This window comes from Hordeum vulgare, chromosome 6H (assembly GCF_904849725.1).
Source record: "Hordeum vulgare subsp. vulgare chromosome 6H, MorexV3_pseudomolecules_assembly, whole genome shotgun sequence".
Taxonomy (NCBI): Eukaryota; Viridiplantae; Streptophyta; class Magnoliopsida; order Poales; family Poaceae; genus Hordeum; species Hordeum vulgare.
This window is the reverse complement of record NC_058523.1, coordinates 154,899,138-154,906,611: the sequence shown is the minus strand read 5'-3', so window position 1 is coordinate 154,906,611 and position 7,474 is coordinate 154,899,138. Positions and strand designations below refer to the sequence as shown.

The 7,474-nt window shown below is 39.8% G+C and overlaps 2 long non-coding RNA genes across 3 annotated transcripts; one reads left to right on the top strand and one right to left on the bottom strand.

The window, feature by feature from the left end:
* Positions 1-839: 839 nt before the first annotated feature.
* LOC123403804 lies at positions 840-4,964 on the bottom strand. Of its 2 annotated transcripts, XR_006611561.1 has the most exons (5): positions 4,709-4,964; positions 3,340-3,559; positions 2,529-3,233; positions 1,207-2,433; positions 840-1,097 (listed from the first exon to the last, which is right to left on the bottom strand). It is a non-coding gene; the product is annotated as an uncharacterized LOC123403804 (long non-coding RNA). The 2 variants fall into 2 exon arrangements; XR_006611560.1 differs by having other exon boundaries at positions 2,529-3,559.
* A 194-nt stretch (positions 4,965-5,158) lies between these two features.
* On the top strand, positions 5,159-7,143 carry LOC123404637. The gene is made up of 3 exons (XR_006611875.1): positions 5,159-5,702; positions 6,726-6,789; positions 6,859-7,143. It is a non-coding gene; the product is annotated as an uncharacterized LOC123404637 (long non-coding RNA).
* Positions 7,144-7,474: the final 331 nt, after the last annotated feature.

The following is a 7,474-nucleotide window of genomic DNA, read 5'->3' as shown; positions in this document are numbered from 1 at the left end:
GTATGTGTGTGTTAAAAATGTTTAGAAAATTCATCCTTCAAATATTAAGAAAAGTTCTTGTCAGAAAGTTCGGTTTATGTTCTATTGGCGCAAGAATCTATAACACTGTCATGACTTGATGTTAAAAAAAGTTCATTTTTTTCCTACGAGAACTAAACAGTGTGCTGGCTTAAATGTTTTCGATATTACACATGAAGGCATTTGGTTGCAATAGAAGGAGATATTGTTGGTGAAACTATTGTTGAATAAGAAAATTCGGAAAACATTAAGATGATTTTAGGATGTTGAATTACAAATGAAGTAACAAAAAATTGAAAGGTGATTTTTTAAAACTGGTAATGCCATGCTTGAAACTATTAATTTCATGTAACAAATAATTAGGAATAATTAGATATTTCTATTGTGGAGCATTTGCATGTTTTTATAAAACATATGTATGGATGTAGTTTTGATGGATTTTTCATAGGATGTTGATGATGGGACAACAACTCAACATAGCTATGCGACACATGACTTTGTAACAAATACATGAACAAATTTACAAGCTGGACTCAACTCAACCGCTGCAATGTTTGGCTTGTTCCTGTTGTACAACTGCTCTAGGTTGAAGGTTTTTAGTTAGGGTGTCATTAACTCGAAGTCAAGCTCGGCTCTTGGCTTTAAGGACACATGGAAGTTGTGAAGTGATGTGTGAAAACCCTTTATTTCAGGAAAATCGGGACAACAAAAAAAATCCAAAACAGATTAGCATAGAAACAGTTGAGAACAAAAACATTTTATTATATTTGACAACCCAATGACCACACCATATGTTGTTATCAATGGAAAAAGACAAGCAATAAAGGAGAATCACATTTGTTTGTATTTATTTCTTTTTGGTGTCTTGTACCTACTCAAAACGTACTGCTGGTACAATTCATCGTCTTTTGAGTCGATCTTGATCTTCTTCATCTCTTGAGCACCGTCCAGGGGATGGGCCATTCTTTTCTTTACTCCCTTCTTCACATGGATGCTTTGCGTGCTACTATCATTGACAATATTCACAAGGCCATCATGCAACTCTGCATGTGTTTGACCTTGTTGCAATGGCACAAGGACTAAAAAATATAAAGAGAGAAAAACATTAATAACTCAGCATAAACTACATCGTACATGGTAGTCAAAGAAAGCTACAAGCAGATTATATGGCCGAAAAAATGGACAAACCTGGAGATACAAGTGGATCTACATATGCAATTAAGGATGATTCAAGTAGAGGTCTCGGTATGTCAGTGGGTCTATGAAGCTTTGGTTCAGTCTCAAAGAAAGGACCATCTGCTTCCTTTTGCGCTGGAAGCTTCGAGTTGTTACCCTGCATTGCACGCTTTGGGGTGTTTTCATATGTACGTCCTGCTGAAACCGGTTGTTCCACATGAGAGGGAGCACCGACATGATTGGGAGTTCCCATACACTTATTTGCTTCCTTATGCTTCCTTACCGTTTGAGCATCCATATTGAACCATTCAAAATCTTCAGTTCCCTCTTTGAATAGACTCATTGATGGACCATCATCGAGTTCCATGGCAAGTCCTTGCAATACAGCCATCATGCCCTATGACAGAATCAAACTCTGACCCTCGTCGGCAACATCTGGATCTTTCAAATCTCCCACCATAACTTCAGAAAGTACCAACTTCTCCCATTCTCCAATATCAGGTCCTTGTTGCACATCTTCCATCCCTTGATAACTGCAACTCTGCATTTTATCCAAACCAATGTCCCACTCTGCTTCATTCTGGTTGGTGTTTGAACAACCTGCAACTTCCCTGTCAGCCTCCACTTCCTGTGCTGCACGACTTATGTGAGCTTTAGTGTTAGTGTGGATTGGGAACCTGCTGCATTGCCGGCTGGAGCATGAAATGTAACATCTTTAGGGATATGATAATTGGTGCTTGTTGCAGTGGCGTTAGCTTCGACCAAAATAGATGCCACACGCTTTCAGAACATTGACTAGAGAACCTGACCAAACAACTTCAAAACCTTCTTAACTTTTGTTTCCTGCAGCTTCTTCTGCTTATCATATATTGGTATCATGTGCCTTGGGATCAGCTTCGAGGAAAAACAAATGAATCAGAGAAAGATTTAAGTTTGCCCTCAACAAAGACAGCAGACACACACAACAAAAAGAATAAAAAAAAGCATCGCAACTACTATTTGCTGAAAATAAATGATGAAAAGCTCATGAACAAGTGTGCTTTTCTCCAATTCTTGACTTGAAGGTAGTGGATGCAGCCACTCATCTAGAGAGACACAAATATCACCGACAACCTCGCATCCATCAAGGCTGGGTTGCTTGGTATATTAGGGATGTGTGCATCTGCCGCAATAAAATTGTTGTTCTTTTGTCAAATTTCATTGCAGCCCTCTAGCCGTATGTACACCATCTCCGCCAAACTATAAAGTTGTGAAAACCGGGACATGGAGTGTTAAACCGCAAGGAAACAAAAAAGAATGAAATATGAAAAAATAGAATAAGAACGAGCTCTTACATTCCGTTTTCCAAATTCAATCTTATGAAGGCTTAGCATATTTCTATCAATTTCTTCTATCAATTTAAAGTCGCCATTGCAAACGAAGCAAGCCCTTGGGAGAGAGTACTCAATTCTATGGCTAGAAGCCAGCAAACGAGGCATCTCAACGAAGTCCATGTAAATTATCTAAACAGAAATAAAAATAACATTATGAGCCAACCTGTCATAGACGAATACTACAACGAAAGAAATGAAAGATAATAGAGAAAAAAAAGCAAGCTCATTGGCCATACAACAAACATTGGTAGACAATCGCCGAACCATAAGACAGTTTTCCCTTCATTCCTCTTCTTTTGATACTTCTTGAGCTCATTCAACACAATAGCCAAAAAATGCTCATCCCAGGAAAACTCATTGATCCTGTGCATTTCAACCAAACTCGCAAGATCATCTAGAGGAACCATGTTGCCAGTACCAGGAGAAAGCATGAGAGCAATACATAGCAGTATCCGGGTCCTGTTTATAGTAACAAGATCAAGAACATCTGCACCTTCAAGCACTTCGATAGTGCGCCTTGTTGGGGCCCTCGACCCTACTCGATAGGTTTCACGCAACACGTGTGGCTCGTTCCTCCTCAACTATTCAACTAGCCTTGACCCAGAAGGTACATTGAAAATTACTCACACCATGTCTTTTGTAAACAATACGGACTTCTATCTGTGACTACAACAAGTAGATAAAAAATACGAGCATATAAGAAACAAAACCTATTGCAACAAAAGGTGCGAAAAACATGATATTCAAGAGGAATTTGTTTGAAATTGCAAACCTAAAGAACGTGTTGTCTGGATCAATTTTCATGAGTACCCAATCCAGCAGATCGATGGGTTCAGAAAAAAGAGTTGATATTCAAGAGGGAACCAAAGATGTGTTTGCATATAACGTCCTTCTTTTTGTATGGCTCATGATCCTCTATGGGGCGCAAGCGTGTGGCTGTGAAACGTGTTCAGAATGACCCATCAGGAGCAGGACATTCGTCGTCGTCCATTCTGCAAAACCGAAGAATGAACAAAAACAAAATTTTAAAAACAGTGAAACTAAAAAAAGCATATTGCAGCACAACAAAAACATAGTTCTAACGTCTAAACTACATCCCTTATAAGAGTTACTCAACTAATTTCAATCAATCTCAATAAACATGACTATTGCAACATGACTATTTACTCAATCTGAATAACAAACCTAATTTTAAGAAGAAAAAACATGACTATTGCAACAAAAACTTCCAACCATATAGCTTCTTGTTTACCAAATTAAACTGAAATGCATAAGTTATGTATTAGCACTCAAAAAAATTTATTCGATGCAGTTTTTTTACTCAATGGATGTTGCATGGCTGACTGGTCTCTTATTTATCATCATGAATTAGTTACTAGCAGGATAAAAACAATCCCATAATGAAACTTTAGTTTCAATAAGATGACGTAAAAGTATAGATGCCCACACCGCTAGCAAACAGTCCAGCGGGCAGGCACGAAAAAGAAGGGCTCAATCTAAAAAGACTTCAAAGGATGGCAGTATATATAGGTACTACATCCAAAACCTAACAAGATTGCTGGCTTTGCCCCTACATCCAATGTCTATTCAATGGGAAATGTGACAAAAATGTATTTGAAGATAGCAAAACAAAGAAGCCTACAAAATGCATGCTAACAACACAAGAATTCGGGCCAACAAAAATTCACACTAAAAATGTATCAGTTGTGCTCCATTGCCACTATTAATACCAATTTCACTGCTGAAAAGAACACCAATAATATATTCCTAATTCTCATAACTACAAGTTCCTTAGTTCCTAGTTCCATTCAGACCATATCCTTCAGACCACCAACACGAAATGGTTCCTAACAAATGAGCTACAGCTCCCACTCCATGTTACAACTATAAAGAACATCACAAAACCAGATCCTCCACCCCCTAAATGTGGAGCTACACTAGATGCTGCAACACACGTCCTATGATCAATGAAGCTTCCGCGGGCGTGGGATCCTCGATGAGCTCAACCTCAACCCCCAATCACCACTACCACCCCCTCTCTGCAAAGGCAACTCCGAGGAGCCCGAGCGAGATCCACACACACCCCAGGTCCTCCAATGAATCCAATAGCATCAGAGAGACACCAGATCCAGAATGCAAACCTGAAGTCTGGATCATCGACGGCCATGGAGTGCGACGATGATGCGCGGGTCTTCAATCCTCCATACCCGCCGATGCCGCCGCTCCTTTGCCTCGCTCCTGCACTCACTGTCGCATCTGCGGTTGCCTGATCCATACGAAGGAGGAGGGAAAAGAAATGAAGGGGCAAGCGCGAGAGCTGAGCTGCAATTGCCGCAATTGTCCTCGAAAGGACGAAAAAAACATGGTCGGACCGCCAGGGGCTAAGATCGTAATTACTGCAATCGAACGTGATAAGCCGGTCGGTCTACGAGGGCTTGCGTGTGTGTGACACGACCAATGATAGCCGCAGGATTTAAAGCATATCCGACGGCTGTCGAGGAGGTTTATGATCCTGCTGGGTAACTCGGTAGATTTAAAACATTTTCATTTCTTTATTTATTTTTCATTCTCTCTACCGCTCACCACTTTGGTTCATGATGTCATCCCCTACCTCCAGCACATTCGTCATGGACACCCAATCCCGATCCCAAATTCTAATCGATTCAGCTCGATCTTGCTCCTAGCACACTCGTTCCTACCTATTAATAATCTGCACCCTCTCCTCTTTCAATTTTTCGCAAACTTGAGACCTCCCATGCCCGTCTTGCCTCGTCTTCATCTCGCTGCAGTCCGCCACCCTGAAGCTCGTGTCGCCATTGCTTCCAGCGCCACCCAAGGTTCCTAGCCCTTCTTTTTGTCTGGTCTGAACTTTTAGCTCTTGCAGATAGTCACTAAACCGAGCGACACGACCCCGCCCTATCGAACACGATTGCCAACACAACTCCAGCCGCATCGATGTGACACCAGGGGGTCGCCCCGTCGCTTATGAGGACATCAAACTCACCGTTGCTGAATGTAGAGTCCGACACGCACCTCCCTGAGGCCATCTGACCTCCGTATTCGTCGCCCGCATCTCCACCGAGCCGCTAATGTCATTCTTCTTCAAGTCCAGCAGCCGCCCAGCCTCTGTTTCCGGTGAGTTCATCCCGGTCCGTCCGATGTAGTTCACCAATCCATATCACATCTGTTTTGTTTTTTTAGGCCCAACCGTGTACCACTAATTACAAACCGTGAGTCACAGCAAAGACCCGCCGGCCAATCTTGTCGTGGCATGTTGCAACTCGGTATAGCAGCTGCAGCAGTTCGAAATGCAACCATGACAGGGTTTTAAACAGATTCATATCAAATTTTCTTTTCACGATAACTTGAGATGCGTAATCCAAATTCATTGATTATTTTTCGTTCAACTCATATTTATCATTAGAATCCTGTAGAACCAAAATTTCACTCGTTCAAACTGTTAAATTTGAATTTCTTTAAATATAAAATTAACCTTTCGGAGGCCTTACATTTTAAACCATTGATTCAAATTAGATGATTGCTTTTGCATTGTGGTCCTATTAGCATGTAGATAATATATACCTAATAATATGTTTATGTTATTATAGTTTTATTTGAATTATTTTATCTTTTATTTTTTTGGAATTATTTTGAATGTTGTTTATTTAGTGATTTATTTCTCTTTATGGTAAGTCGCTCGATATGTGACAAGTAGAATTATTAGGACTGCGATTGCAAAGTTCTTCATCAATCATCAGGAAAGTTGCACTTTTAACAATGCTCATTCTATATGTCTGTTATGCATTGTTATGATATGTTATATATTTTGTGTGAATCTTGTACTCCTTGTTGCCATATGTGTGTATTGCTTGTTTTGTTTAATTTTATGCTTAGGCTTGCTATGGTAGATGTAATTGGGTGTCAAGTTCTTCGTGGAAGTAGTGAGACTATATGTTATAGCTGTAGGATTCATGACTTTTGCTCGAGTGAATGCATCACTGATTAAGCGCTCTATTGTCCCATGACTGAGCGCCTTGAGTTGTCGGGACTTAAATTAGGTGAATGCGTTGGTGGATGAGTGCTTTGGAGTCCCCATTGAATGTGACAACGACTGAGCGCACTTGATACATATTCAAAATATTTTTTATCTCATTGTAGGGTGGTGAATGCTCTTCTATGGATTAATTGGTGGTGGTGTGTCAAGCTTGATCAGTTAGTGGAGGTAGGTGGAGACATTCTTCTGCAAACCAACTTGAATGTTTTGTTTGTAATACTTTTCTTATGGATGTAGGTTTGCTATGTCAATACGTGTGATGTACCGATACATTCAATCTATTGACCCTTATGTGGATGCAACTTATCATGTTGGAGGATATACATATGATTCATGAGATACAATAGGATCGTGAGTCTTCAATCAGAATCTCACCAAGGGGCATTGATGGGATTCATCGTTGGTTTATGCTACATTTATGATGTTATTATTGAATAAATATATTTATATGCTACGAGATTGTAATATATTATAAACTCTGGATCATAGATTTTAGTAAATGATGCACTTGTTACTTTGATATTCTTATTTTCTGTGTGTGCTAGCTAATTGATCGAGGTACTAGCATAGTAAACACAGAGACATCGAATCTTATCAAGTTCGGGTCACTGTAGATGGTCTTAGAGCCATGTGTTTACTGTAGGTTTTACCCTACATAATGTATTAGTGAAGCTATAGGAGTGAAAACTTATTCTATGACTTTTTGTCTACTTGTTAGTTTTTACTCTTATACTCATACCTATTTATTAGAAATATAAATCAATAGATGTCCCTTGTAGTAGTAGTAGTATCACTGAGGAATTTTAGTTGGTAGACCACCACCGGGTTTTATTAACGTTTCATCAGTAGTATG